Here is a 15,421-nt window from a genome sequence, read left to right on the forward strand (position 1 = left end):
TGTTCTCCCTGCAGTTCTCCAGTTCACTTTGCACTAGGGATGCAAAGAAACTCAGCTCAGAGAATTCAGTGGCTAAGGAAGGTCCCACTCACTTCACTAGGATGCATCTGCTGACACATTCACACCCCTGTGTGAGGTGAGGAGACCCTGACAGTGGACTGAGGTACCTTTTGTGCTTCACAGTGCAGGCATGGAGAGCAACTTCCAGCAGAGAGGGCAAGGGCACCCATGCCCAGCACACCTGACCAGGTCCTGACTTGGCAGGGACACGGCCTGGGTTCCTTATCTGTGAGCTTCAAAAGAGTCCAAAAGATAAGGAGGGACCAGCTGCCGTGTAAGCACTATTAAATCCTCTTCAAAACATCCGGCTGGTGCTCCCAGACTGATTGATCAATAGCAATCAATTTCTGCTCACCAGTGGGATTTTGCAAGTGCCTGCTGCTCTCTGGAATGGGGCCATTAGCACCTACAGTCTCAAACTAATAGCCAGTAATGAACATTTTACCTATGCTAAAAGCTGGGTGAATGATAAACAGTGACTCCTCTAGCATTGTTCATCCAGGTGAGCAAGCCTTCTTGCCACAGCAAAGGACAGAAAATACAGGAAGAGATAGTGCTGGCACTCTGGAAAATTGGCTATTTAGAGGAATAAGAACAGGTACCCAAAGAGACCAAGAAGAGGAGGCAGGAAAAAGGCATTTTTATTACATATAAGTAAATTACTAACATAGGAGTCTCCAAGATAAAAGGGACTGAACATAATACAGCAACCAAACTCAAGAAGAAAGACATTTACCCTATCTTTTAATTTAAGAATCTGAGTATTTCCACTGGCAGCAGAGAAGCACAGCTCCTGGGGAGCCATATCCTCACATGTCCACTAATTTTGAGTAACAACAGGAGTTTTGTCCAATTGCACCATTATCCAAGAGTGGATACTCTGATGTGTGGTAGAAGGTCTTGGTTCACACTGATGCTGCATTCCCTTGGAGACCTACCAGGGACAGGCAGCTTCTGTCCCCTCCTGAGGCCATGCACCTGGTAAGAGTTAATCTCCATGGCTGGTTCCAACTTCTGCTTTGTGGGTTTAATACGCCCAGAGCTGTCGCAAGGGTGTTAAACTCCCACTCTTCCAGTTCAAAGGCAGCTTTGCAGAGCTGAGCAGTCTTAAAATGCGCAGCTTTTCAGAAGTGTGACCTTTTCACAAGGTTTCCAATTCAGTAAAGGTTTGTTTCCTCCCTCTTCAAGCACGTAACTAATGGTAGTCATGAAACACCTCCTCCAACAGCAGCAGGCAGGCGGGCCAGGCTCCCCACTGGCCTTGAAATGTCATGACCGATTGCCTTTGGTTATTGCAATGATGCTTCTGCAAAGGCTCAAGGGCACAGGAAGTCACTGCACCATCATAAGGCATCAAGCCCTTGCACACTGGGTCTTGCACACATCTGCACATCACCTCCATCCTGCTGCAGGATGGATCCCACACAGGGAGGTGCCAGTGCAGACAGGGAGGGCAGCAGGGAGATGGACCTGGATCCAGCACATTCCCCTGCCCAATGCAGGGTCGGTGCTACCCCATGCACACAACCATCTGCAGCAGGAGGGGTCTCTCACTTTCAGAAAGCTGTTCAAATCTCTAATTGACCTCCTAAATAAAGTCCATATATCTCTGTCCTGCAGTTATCAACCTGAGAGACCTTTCCAGCTCTCCTCAGTGCCAGACTGAGGTCACATCCACAGGTTTCACCAGCCATCTTTCCTCATTCTTGCTTGCCCTAGGACACCTCCAGGCAGAAGAAGAGTAAGAGGAGAATTTCTAGGCATTTGCACCAATAAATCCTACAGCACACCAGAAGGGGACACCTTCCAGGGCACACCAGACAGATACCCCAGCCCTCACCCTATGCCTACTGCCCAGCTCATGGGATTCTGCTCTTGCTGCTCTCCACCAAGACACTTGGAGCTCCAGTGTTTTCCACATGGCAACTCAAGAATAAAAAAAGCTGCTGAGCAAACAAAGCAACACTTCATGCTGACAGGATGGACTCCATTGCCACCCAAAGGGACATCTCCATCCTAAATGCCTACAAATCCACAAGCCCCCAAAGAACCTTGGCACAAGGCGCTGCTCCTGGCTCCATCTGCATTGCCAACCCTCTCCTTCAACCCTCAAGAAAGCTAAACCCCTGCACACAACCTGTTTGTTCTCTTCTTCCTTCTCTGTTCATGCTGCCTGGAAACCTCTTCTGTTCTCACACAGAGAGGGAGTTCTTGGGGGTAGCAGACAGTTTCCCCACATCTGGGAAGTGCCTCCACATGCTACCTAGCTATGCATGAAGCTCCAAACCATTGTACTGCTCTGTCAGACTCCCTTTCACATGTCATTTATTTTCCTGCAAATTAATTCAACATTTCATATTTTACCCCCTTTATTCCTGTTTATACTACAGAAATGGGGAATGTGCTGTTGTCCCCTATGAGAGCAGCAATCCAGGTCTCAAAGGCTACCAGTCCCATTGAAGATGGCATTACATCCCACCATTACCCTCACCAAAACCAAATCTTTCCCACAGCTTTGCTGTTGTGTTACAACCAAGGACCTCATCTCCAGGTCCACTCTTATTCTAGGGTGTCCAAATCCTCACCACATCAGCAAATGACCTGGGTTTCTTTGGAGAGAGTCTGTAGAAATATCCACACAATCCTCACAGTTCAGGAGGCTTATGTTATCTTAAAATACCTGGGATTAGTAATCTAAAGGCAGGTCACACACTCTGGGGAGCATAGTGCTACACAAACTGGCCTGAAATCCAGGCTCAGTGAAGTCCAGTGCCATTAAACTGCTGAGAGTCACCAGCACTGATGTGGCAATTATTTCTGAGCTAACTGGACACATTGCTGGTCCCAAAGTTTACAAACTCCTAATCCAAGGCATTGTCAACAATACAGCTGATGTTTGGAAGGAACACATTGCTTTTGTGCTGACAAAGTTCCTCCAAATACAGGGCAAAACATCACACAGACCAAGTTCAGAGTCTGAGTTATGTGCTTCCCAGAAAAACTTTGGGCCAACCAAGGGGAACTCCAGCCTTACACCATAAACCCGTCACACAGCTCCAAGGCAAGCTGTGGCTAACCTGCATTTTGGCGTTTTCCCTACACAATGCATATTTACCACATGGGTTTGTTTGGATGTGTTTTGCTCACGACTTGCTCCTTGGAGAAACTCCAAATCTGCCTCCCTCTTAAAGCTGTGCTACAGTATAGTCATTCAAACTGATTGCAAACATCAGAAGCGAGGGTTGATTTCTTCATGTGCACTAATTCTAGACTAGGTCACCAAAGTATTTTCATAGTTATGTCAGCACTGTCTAGACAAACCATTAAAAACAGGATGCAATGATCACCAGAAATGCAATGTCAAGTCTGTGCCCAGAGATACTGTGGGAGCCACAGGGAGAGAAGAAAGGCCAAACCTGTCCCATTCTCATAGGTTTGCCAGAGTTGGCTCAGTTGTCACTTTTTGGTTTAAGCAAAACTTTACCAGACACCACCAGAAAAACATGTATTTAACTGTAATTTAAAATAAATAAGCTGACGTCAACAAGCCTGGAGAGCAGCAGGATCTTTTGAAGGACTCCCAGTGCAGTCACAAACCCATCTAAAACTGGCTCCTCTGTAGTGCTGGGTGCCCACACCTTGCTGCCAGCACCGGATCCTCACCAAACCACATCAGCATCCTCAGGGTACCAGGCAGAGCACCCTGTACCCCGAGTCCCAGCACATACAGCAGGGTTTGACTGTGGGCACTCACCCTCACCAACCTCCACCAGGCTCACCACCACACCCACAGCCTCCACACCCATGGAGAGCTTCTTGCATTGGAATGGCTGCTTCCTGCTCCTTGCCACTTCTTGGCAGGGAACTCTTCCAAACTCCAAGAACATGAGCTGTAATCTCGGCAGAAAGGGACGTGCGTATAAAAATCACCACTCTGTCAAAACAGAAAAATAATGCAGGAGCTGATCTGTGCACATTAATCCGCTGCAGTCATGAGGAGACAATTTCCCTGGAGAAAGTCATACATTAAAAGAAAAAAGAAAAAAAAAGGGGGAAGAAAAAAAGATTAATGTGACTTTGAAATATCACAAGCACCGTTTATCTTCCTCCTACCACCACAGGCTTCTTGTCTATTTTTCTCTCTTTTTTTTTAATACAAAGAGCCTTAAAATTCCCTGTGAATACAGTCTTTCTGCCTCTGATGTGGAAACATAGGTGCATTACAGTATACCAAAAATATAAATATAGTATCACCTGTTCTCTCAGTATACAACATTAACATTTTTAATTAATTCCATTTTAAAAAACCGCTATTGCTTTTCAGTGGCATAACCTTCTAATTACACTCAGTAGATTCATGCTCCTCAGAGCTCCTACTTATGCTTGCAACTCAGTCACACACAAAGTTCAGCCCTTGGTACTTCTGTGTCAGCATGGAAGATGAATGCAAAACATTGTTCCCCAATATACATTTAGACACAGAAAGCTCAGGCTGTGTCATGGGTATGACCAAAAATTCAAGAACACATTCCTTTTCTAAGGCAGGACTAAAGGATTTTTCCAGCTAAAAAAATAAAAATAAAAATAAAAATAAATAAGGTTCAATCCAAGATGACAGACATGCTTAAAACCGAGGTGAATTGCATGAACTCAGCCTTTGGCAATCCTGAAGCAAATGAGCTCACCATACCGTTTAGATTCTCATTTTCCCTTTACATATATCCCATAGATCATAAATACACATTAATAACTGTAACAGTCAAAGTTTACATTCGGCTGTAACATTTAGGATCAATACTCTTCAAATGACCTTTAGTAGTAATGAGCTGCCATAACACTGTCTTGAGGACATTAAATTTTTATTAGAAATACTTTACTACAAAGGTTCAAATCTCTCTCTATGCACTTGTGCACCCATACACATATTCTCCTATTATATTTTTCCTTGGCAAAAATAAAAATCAGGTCTTCTAAGGTTCTGGAAAAAATGTGCAGTGTGGAGGCTTTAAATATTTCACATTGTCAGAGTGGGGGGTTTCTTTCCTTGTTGTTTTTTAATCAGAACCCATGAGCCAAGGGTTGGAAAATCAACCACTTTTCAAAGTGATAAATAGGAATTGTTCCCACGTGGTTCAAACAGGACAGGACTGAGTTCCTGATTACCATAAACCCTCAATTCGATGGGGGTGGAGGAGGTGAGAGAAGCTGCTGCTCCACCCGTGGAGGGGTGACCCAGAACAGACCTTGGTCTGGCCCTACAGATCACCCCCAGTTCCCCAGGGAAGCCATCCAGGGGCTCAGCTCTGCTCCTGCCCCTGGCTCATGGGGGTCCCGATGGGGATCTGCCATCAGAACAGATCCATCTTATCCAGTTCTGGCCAATTGAAAAGCAGAAACTGAAAGGTGAGGGAAAGCAGCTAGTCAAGATCCAGCCTCTCCTTTATTATTTCTTTTTAAAGACAAGTCAAGTTCAAAGTCAGATCATGTCCACGTTTTGCTGCCTATTTTAAAAATCACAAATAATTCACAGGTTGTGGGGCTTGTAGCAATTTACTTCTTCACCTGCAGGTCCTGGACTCAAACTAGAGAGAAATCTTATTTTAGCAGAACAATGAAACTGAGCGGGTGGAGGTGAAGTCAAACAAAGGAGACACAAGGGAAAAAAAGAAAAATATTTCCCTGCATTGTTATTAGATGTCACCTCTAAGAGTTGCAAATTAAACACATTCAAGGCAGCACCATATACTGCAGTTAATGTCCTTTGAAGAGCCTGCCTTGGCTCAGCACATCAGCAGGATGCTACAAAGAGCCCAGACCTGGCAGAGAGGGCAGCATGAGCATGTTCCCACATTTCACTGTAAATTCCTCAGGTGTCTAGACTTTCAAGAAATATTTCAATCTTGCCTCTCTTGTTCACACCGATCTTTGTCTCTAAAAATCAATTTTGTGATTTCCATACTGCTTTCTAGACAGCAGTGATCACACTGGAGGGGGGCACCCCTGTAAAACCACCAGAAAAAGGCAGAAAAGCTGACCAATCAATGTTTGCACGCCCCAGCCCCACGATTTTTAGGAAGATGCTCTGAAAACACAGTATGTATCTTTCCATGCCTTCAGAGAGCATCCTTCTTTCTGGAGAAGGTATCAGCAAAGCCAGCAGCAAGCCTGCAGCGCACACCCTGCCCACAGCACTCTCCTCCCCTGTCTCAGCAGAAGGCAAACCACATCCCCAAACCCCTTATCTGGGTCATGGCAGTGGCAGCCCCTCACCACAACCCCCCGTTTCTCCCTCAGCTCCTGCAGCGGCTCATTAGGGTGGAGAAAGGCTGCTGCGCATCATCTCTGCGGGTTTGTGCAGGGCTGATCCGAGACGGGTAATTCCCACTGCTTAATGACCTGAGACCGGCCGAGGCAGAGGCAAATGGAAAAGGGAATCTTCTCATTTGTTACCCATCCCCACATCCCGATAAAAAGAATGATTACACTTTTAAGTTCGAACAATTCCCTGCAGTTGTAGCCATGTCATATCTAGATTGTCTAATTTACATGCATATTCATAATCCCTGTGTATTTAATTAAATTCTTCAATCCCTGGAGTGTCTTTCCTAAACAATAGTAATTTATCTTGCACAGATAAGGGTGCCCTCGATTTATTCCACTCTGTAGCTAACAGCATTTCCTTCTGATCAAGGCTAGGAAGCAAACTTAAACAGAAGGAATCTTTAAATATATTTAAATTGCAAGATTAGGCTGCTTCTCTTTCTTTCTCTCTCACCCCAAATTACCCTTTTAAAGAAGAAACACTTTCTCCTGAGCTCCAAGGAAAACCTTTCACCCAACCTCCTGACAGCAGTTGCACGTTCCAAATACAGTAATGCTGCCCAAAACCCATGAGGCAAAGAGATCTCACAGACTTCGTGTCAGGAGCTACCAAGCAGGAGCTCTTCCATCCAAAGCGGTCCATGGGACATCCTCTGGATGCATCTTCCATAGCAGGCTACACTCCACTGCAGCCCACAGCAAACAAGCCACATGTTAAAAAGTTTCAACCAGGAGGCTGAAGAGCTCTGCTTCTTTCCAGCAAATACCCCTACACTAGGAGCTGTTCCTCAATGGATAACCTTGGGTGTTTCAGAGAGGCCAGACACACAGCAGACACCCTGAGATGAGGCAGCCCTTCAGAGAGTTGCAGCTGCCTCCAGCCCGCTAACCCTGTTCAAGTATTAGCACAGGGAATTTAACTTGTCCTACAATTTGAGAAGTGCTAAAACATTTAGCAAAGTCAAACCAGCAAGAAGATTGTGACAAGAAAGGAAAAGAATAGAGACTGGTGCTACTGCACTTTTTTTTTTACTACACATTCTTCACACCCTGTTAAATCCACAGCTCTTAATAGCTTTGCTTCCTCTCCCAAACCTCAGCCTGCAGATCCGGGATGGCATCAAAGTGGGGTGAAGAAGCACTGGTCTCTCCAAAAGCCTCTTTAGCCCCACCAGTGCTGCATCACTGCTGCCTCTCAGAGCAGTGCCAGCAGTCCCTGCCAGGGAGGGCCATCCTGACACCCACAGCAGGGATGCTACACCCTGAGGAGACTCAGAGATAATCCCAGTGCTTCAGGAGATGTGGGGCCAGGGCTGCTGTCACAAACCATCTCCTTCTGCATCTACATTGCAGCCGAGGGCTAGGGTAGCCCTTTGGCTGAAGAGACTGCTCACACCAGGGTAGCATCCCTCTGCTCCAGCCCTGCTTCTTAATCTCCTCCCCAAGCATCTGCTGCTGACCACTGCCAGACACAGGGGAACCCAGCCGCTCCGTTCCCAACCAAGCCCTCGAAGCCTTTAGAGATGCTGTTACTATTTATGAAAATAGGGTCAGGATCCTGCTGTCACAGCTCCTTCCTGAGCTGCAGCGTCACCCGTGCTGTTGAGGCAGCTCTAGGAAAGCCCTCAGGAATGTGACCGCTGGGACTCAATGATGGACAGGCTCCAAGTCCCAGCCACTAACATAGCTCTGGAGTAAAATCAACCTCCCTCCACCTGGGTGTCCCTGTGTCCACCTCCCTGGGTAACTCCATCTTCCAGTTTCACACACACCACAGCCACTAGGTCACCCTCTGGACCACCACACCCCTACTTTCCTGGGCCACCACACCACAGCCATGACTGAACAACCATAGCCCCACACAGCCATGTCTGGCTAACACCACAGCCCCCACCTTTACAGTGAGGTGCTTCTCCCCTCATTCAACAACGGAAGAAGCAATGGGCAAGGAGGGTAATGGTCTCCTTCAGCACTGGAACTGGACCTGGCACTGTCCTGAAGAGGAAGGGACTCGTGCAGCCAAGCTGCCCTTCCACTGCCTCCCCAGCAGAGCCCACGGGACAGCAAAGTGTGTCCCCCAGCCACAATAGAGAGCCTGCCCACAAGACATCCTGCCATTGCCAAATCCTCTTCCCCAGGAATTCATAACTGGATTCAGACATTCCCAGCCTGTTAGTTATTTCAATACTTTCAGCTCTCTGGAGTATAGGGACATCCTGTCTTAAACCTGCTGAGCCTCTCGCCAAAAGGACATCTGCTTGGAAGGCAGCCCCTCTGGCTGACCCAGCCCTGGAGGGTTGCCTTCCCATCTCAGCAAGATCCCAAACATACCCTTGCACCCACAAAGCAGAGCCAGCTCACAGCAGAGCCAGAAGCACAAAAAGTTGCTTAGGCAAACCACAGCTCCCATTCCCACTTCAGAAGCGTTGCAAGATTATTAGGCCCTTGGAAACATTTTCTTCCTACTCAGAGCATTTTTAGGTTAATGGTTCATCAAACCTCACAGTCCAGGAAATCTTGGTGTGGCCTACCTCTGTGTGGGTGCAGGAATGGGTGGGGGAAAAAACCCTCTTGGGCATCAGGCCCTCCCACAAGTGTTTGTACCACAGGCTCTGGACTGAGCTAGGAGCCACCAGAAACAAGCCAAAAACCAGGGAGGCAAGGGAAAACATCACCAGTGCCCTGTGCCTCCTTCAGATACAGAGAATGAATTGTTCACGGAAAGCATCAATCCCCGTGAAGCCATTCTTCCACATCCCTCTTTTCTATAGGGAAAGTTGAGAAGCTGAGCCATAACTAGAAACAACTAACCATTCATCTTTATCCTGTCTGCTTTTACTAATTTTTTATGATTTTTCAGAGCCTAAGCCACAGCAAATTTTTATCGCAACACAGACAGAAAGGTAACAGAGCAAAATTTCATTCTGCACCCTTTCCCAGCAAGTACAGCACCAGTTGTAAAGCACCTCCAGTTCCCTTCTGCCTCTGAGATACCCCACAGGGAAGGCAGCCCACTGTGAGCCACTGGCAAATAACTTCCAGCTCAAGCAAAGTGCAGCACAGGGGAACCTTTCAAACCATGTCACTGCAAAGAATTTTAGACATAATGGATGCTTGAGCTGTATGAGGACTGTGACTCTACGTGGACAGTGACGCAGCTGAAGATACTTGCTCTTTCCATATGCTCCCAACAACATGGTCAGGCTGAAATCAGCAGTCTCATAAACCACTGAACATACTCCTCAATCTCAAAAAAGCTGCCTGCTATCAAGCACTCCTGAGGAGGGTTAGCCAAAGAACCTGAATGTTATGTAATGGGATGGGTCCCTTGAAACTAAAGCAGACTGAGTCAAACTCAGGTAGAAGACAAAGAGAACTCTACAAAGGGGAGGCAATGTACCTTTCCATGTCATCCAGGGGTTCAGGGAAAGAACAGGACTTAGCTCCACTCTGCCCCGTTTCAGAGGGCATAGCTTGAAAGTACTCTAAACCCCACTGCTCATTCTTGGTCATCCTCACAAGTATTTGTTTTGTGCCTGTTGTTGGCGAGTAATATTTTCCACAGAGGCAGCAAGTGAGCAAAAGCAGCACACCAGAAGCCACCCGAGCTCACCATCATGCTTTGTCACACACTGGTTGCAGTTCCACTCCACCAAAACCCATCAGAGCTTTTGATGTCTAATCTCATCATGAGCCAAAGGGACAGAAGAGCACACTCTGTCACTCATCACCTTTCCCAGAAGGTATCTGCTTAAAACAGGCACTTCTTCCCTCACCCATTTTCCAGTCTCCAGAAGTCATCTAATGCAACCAGTCAAGGTGAAGCAGCATGTCAGAATCCACAAAAGGAGATGGCTGGGGACAACACAGGGACTGGAGTCTTCTGAGTGCACTAAAAAGCATCTGTCAGTGATGCCAGTTAACCTCAAAGACAACCTAGTGAGACCCTCAGTTTCTCAATCCAAGTCTTTAGAGAGCTCAGCTGACCTCAACAACTTCCCAACACACCATGACAACATTTCCAAGTGGAACTTACAGCCTGATTTTTCTACTTTCAGGCCAGATGCCCCTTGCTTTAGCAAGTACCTCAAATATGGCAAGTCCACATCTTACAGATGAAATAAGGCAGCCTTAAAGGAGAAGGGACTCAATACAGGAAAGATACTTCCCAAGAGGAAAAAAAAAAAAAGTAACTTTTGCCTCAAACATACCAGACACAAGGGATAAATTAAAAAGGGAAACCATAAAATGCTTGCCCAGCTCCTTTTTTTAATCCTTACATCTGCTGCTTTACAGTAAAGTTCCATCTACTGTGTATAATTAGATGTATGTTCCATGATTCTATTCCGCACAGATTTCAGACTTATCTGTATATTTTTTAACCCCAAAGAAGTTTGAACTGGACCAGAAGCTGCAGTCAGAGCATTGCCTCACTCAAAGTTCTCAGAGGTGCTGCAATGTCAATGGATGAAAGTTTCAGCCCATGGTCTGCAGACTCGTGAAAGGCAAGAGGAACACACCAGCTTATTGCTGCCCACCTTAAGCTCCAGAAACATTTAAAGGCTACACAGCATCTCCTGACTACTCTCCAGATCCCACATTCAGGACCATATTACACCACACTGAGCTCAGGGCAAACAAAGCCCAGAAGGTACCCCAGAACAGCCCGGTGCTCATCCTGGCTCAACTGCAAAACACAAAGCAGCCTTTTTGTTGTTTGCTAGGAAAAGATGAAGCTTGCTTGGGTCTTCTTCATCAGTTAAAGGGTTATTTCCTTGCAGCTGGGAAACCAGACAGAGATATAGAAGGCCACCATTTCCAGTGTCAAAAATCCAGCAGGCCAAAGAGATAGTGATACTGACCTTAACAAATTCCAAGAGCAGCAGGTCCAGGAGATGAGCATGACCCCCAATATCCAAGAGCCAGACAATACCATAAGTGGGAGAAAGGGATAGGGAGACCAGGCCGTGGGGAAGCTCTCAATCTACAATCACTGTTCCATGCTAATTGCTTTGGCATAAAGGAGATCTCAATCTCATGCCCCCCACTTTGTAAGTAAGCACATAAAATGTGCACAAAGATGGAAGGAAACTGTTTCCACGTATAAGGGAAGGACCAACCACTCCATGCTTTACTGGGGCAGGGAAAAGAGCATTGCTACTGCAAAACACCCAAATGTACATCCCATTCTGCTTAGGACCAATGCTGTGGGCACTCCTGGGAGAAGTTGATCTGCCAGTGTCTCCACCAACCATGAGGAAAATCAAGGAGATAAGCAACGCTAGACATCCACCAGCTGAGCTAAGAGGATGAAGCATTTCTCTGGAAACAATTGGGTTCTCTAATAACAGGGCTGCAGCGGCGGCGTGAAAGGGAGGGAGGAGGAGCAGGCGGGGAGAAAGGGACTAGCTGGATATTTATCCCATCCTCATCTTTGTGTTATCAGTACCCTGGTATCAGCATTGTTCAAAATGGCTGCTTAGATGGTTGCCAGCAGCAACAACAGAATCGGTCCATCTGCTGGCATTCTCCTTAATCTATCTCAAACACTCGTCTTCTTTTTAAATGCACGCAGGGGAAAGAAGGGGGGAAAAAAAGTCTGCCTTGTACAAAGAAACAGAATCCTCCTATAACAGAGCCTTTTAACTAGATTTTATGCCACCCCTGTTTCCAGGACACACAGACAAAAGTTAATTTTCCGATAAAAGAACCAGTGTAAGGTGCTTTTTTGTTATGAGATCAGAAAGCAAATGGAATTTGAATTGTCTGCAGTGGCATGTATCTGACAAAGATTAATTTAAACAGATATTGTCTCTGAAACCAAAGTCCATTGAGCGGCTTCACAGCCTATCAACCATGCGAAAGCAGCTCCTTAGCAGCACTGCTGACTCCACCACTTTCTTTAAAAATGGCTTAACCTATTTCTTGTAAGATAAAAGGTCATATATAGTTCTATTTTACAAACCCATAATAGCCAAAGCCACACCAAGCGAGGACAATCGGGAGAAAATAATAACGGGGGGGGATTTCCTCCCCCTTCACAGACAGATGCTTGACACTTGCTGGGTATTTTTCAAAGCACGCCGGTAGTGAGCGGCTGCAGCACCGACGAAATGTTTTGACACCCTCAGAATAGAATAAAAACCACGGGGCCTCTGCAGGTCTCTGGTGCAGGATGCAGGAGCCCACCCCGGGGTGGAGATGCTGCAGCAGGACAGCCCAGCTCCAAGGGCACGGGATATTTCCTCCGCTGGGATGTAAAGCCACAAGGCTGCAGGGACAAGCACAGGGGATCCAGCTCCACTGCTCACTGGGCCAAGCAGGCAGGGGCAGGCAGGAGGAAAGACCCACTGCTCCCTGGGTGCTCACTCACCCCCAGCCCCTCTCTGAGCACTGGCGTATTATTTCTCCTTTTAATCACAAGAAACAGATCTGTGCATGCCATCAGCGAGCTGTGCGGATGGAGACAGCTGCTCAGACTTCAATGGGACACACACACACAGAGGGGGGAAAAAAGCTGCAGAAATCCAAATCCTGCAATTTCTTCCCTTTTTATTTCCAGTTTATACGGAGCACCGCAGGGAAAACGCTACCAGACAGTTTCAGAGCATTTGATATAGCAACGACCCAGCTTTGGGAAAAGAACGAAGGAGAAGCAAAATAAAAGATGACAGCCAAAAGCACTTTTAATATAGTTTCAGTACTTTCAAGAGAAAGCTTCTGTACACAGAGCAGCCAGTGAACTGTTACCAAAATAAACACAACTGGCTTTAAAAAAAAATTAAAAATATCTCTCTGATGATAAAGAAAATCAAAAGAGATGAGAATTAGTGAGTGAGACAGAAAATGCATTTATTTTTCATCCTCCAGACACACTTCTTTTAATTTGGCATCCAAAGCCATTGTAGTTCATTAATGGAAATTTTATTTATCTCGGGAACCATTTGTTGCTTTGCCATTCCTTTGACAGGGCACTCATCTTCATCAAGACAACCACACAACAGCACAAAGTATCTCCTACCACCCCAGACTTTAAACACCACGCAGCAGCAGTACCAAGGAATGACTGTTGTGACTGGTGTCCCAAAGCAGTCATGATACATGCTGGTATCAAAGGACAGAGGCCAGGGTTCCTGGTCAGCATCCAGAACAGGGGCACAGCCTGCCCTGACCTCACCAAGGTCGCAGACACCGAGCCTCCAGCGTTCCCACGGGGAATCCTCCCCGCTCCGGCAGCTGCGGGACACGGGCACCGTCTCTCCAGGTGCAAGGACAGCAGCCAGGCAGATACCACGCTGCATCCTGCTGAGCACAGCTCAATAATGATTAGCGGCCCCGGTCAAACGAGCTGGGTGGCGAAGGTGCAGGCAGCTCATTATGGGCATCAGCGACAAGCAGGGCATGGCAAGGGGGACACAGACCCCCCTGCCCCATTTTAACCCGGGGCGACAGCAGCAGGACATTTGCAAACAACAAGCTGGACCGATATATCCGCATGCAACCCTTCCAAGCTGGCATCCCAGCAGATCTGCTTCCTAAGCACATTCATGTCTTTGTTTTTAATGAGAAAAAAAAAAAAAAAAGAAAGAAAAATCCCTGGCAACACGCACCTACAATGCGACAAGTAAAAGCCCAGGGTTTTATTAATTTGTGCATTACTTTAAATGCACCATTTTACAAGGACTAACCCCAATCCTGCACAAAATCCTAAGCCGTAAGCTTGAGACAAAAAAGCAAATGCTCTTAAAACGCAGCGCTAGAAAATCCATTTTGAGAGAAATGTGGTGGTGTCGTGCACAGGTGAATCCTCAGCATTTAATAAAACACACCCACAGCACCAACCAAGTGGAATCTATTCATAGTTAAACATCAGGATTAAAAGAAAAGAAAAAAGCTTTTGAAAAATTGAATTTTACTTCTGGGACATTTTATTGTAAAACCATGAAGATGCTTTCCTCCCCACATCCCCCAAGAAGGGGTTTTGAACGACCTGTGTCTCCCTGTGAGACGTTATCAGGACCTTTCCCAACTCCTGTTGCAAAGGCACAAAAGAACTTGGGGGTCAAGCCCATATATAAACCTGTGAATACACTGTGAATACAGGTGAAAAATGAAATGGGCTCAGCACATCTTTCCTGAGTGTGGAGGACAGAATCCCCAGACCCTTGGCAGCTCTGTGGGCAGACAGGGAGAGCTCCCTATCGCCATCCCACATTCTGGCTCCAGATGCTAGATTTGTCCTATTGAACTTATTAGCACAGCCAAGGTTTGGTGTCTTTGAGTTTTTGTTTTCATCAGAAAACAGATCAATTTCTATTGATGCTGATGCCAGAGAAAGCAAAGGCTCAGCAGAGGCAGGAACCAGTTACCCAGAGGAGTCTCTTTCCTCCCTTCCTCTCATCCCCAGAAGACCAGGACTATGACAATTCCACGGCACAACCTGTTCAGGACAGCATCAAACATACAGTAGGACATGCAACAAGTTCATTTTTAACACCCTCTAGACATTCCACACCTCCACCTCCTTGCAAAACAAAGCCATTGGCACCAGCCACAGATGGAGAGATTGATGGGGAAGCACAGGTTCAACCATCACCTGACTCCTGCTGAGCAAAGCCAGGAGGCCATTCCAGTGCCAGGTGTCCTCCACTGCCCCACCAGCAGAAACAAGCCTTGAAAAGCAAAGGCTCCTTCCCCACCACCTCGCCCAGGATGCTACACAAGTTCAGCTCTTCAGAGCAGCCAGAGGAACAAAGTCGAAACCTCACACCACTGGGAGAAACAGCACAACCCCCTTGGCCCCAGAAGAAAATTCACTCACTTCAAGCACAAAGCAGCACCATGCAGCAACAAGCCTTAGCCTCACACTGAAAATCCCCAGGCCTGGCCACCTTGAGAGGGTAAAGAGATGCTGCTGCTCCCCAAAAAAACCACACTCAGCTCCTCACCCACATGAGCTGCTCAAGAGCATGCAGGGTAAAAAAAACATCACTACTAAACACAAAGCTGTCCATGTCATCTAAATGCAAAATTCCTGAAA

At 46.7% G+C, this 15,421-nt stretch overlaps 1 protein-coding gene across 2 annotated transcripts in view; it reads right to left on the minus strand.

Annotated features, from left to right (window-relative positions):
- The window catches only part of ZSWIM5 (zinc finger SWIM-type containing 5), a 99,251-nt gene that overhangs the window by 77,485 nt on the left and 6,345 nt on the right, over positions 1–15,421 (minus strand). Inside the window, exon 1 of one of the 2 annotated variants that reach the window (XM_058842140.1) lies at positions 3,815–3,831. The exons of the other annotated variant lie outside the window; for it this stretch is intronic. The gene's annotated coding sequence lies outside the window, so the exon portion shown is untranslated. Of the gene's footprint in view, positions 1–3,814; positions 3,832–15,421 lie in introns of those variants that run through there. 2 annotated transcript variants of the gene reach the window in all.

This window comes from Poecile atricapillus, chromosome 7, assembly GCF_030490865.1.
Source record: "Poecile atricapillus isolate bPoeAtr1 chromosome 7, bPoeAtr1.hap1, whole genome shotgun sequence".
NCBI classification, from domain to species: domain Eukaryota; kingdom Metazoa; phylum Chordata; class Aves; order Passeriformes; family Paridae; genus Poecile; species Poecile atricapillus.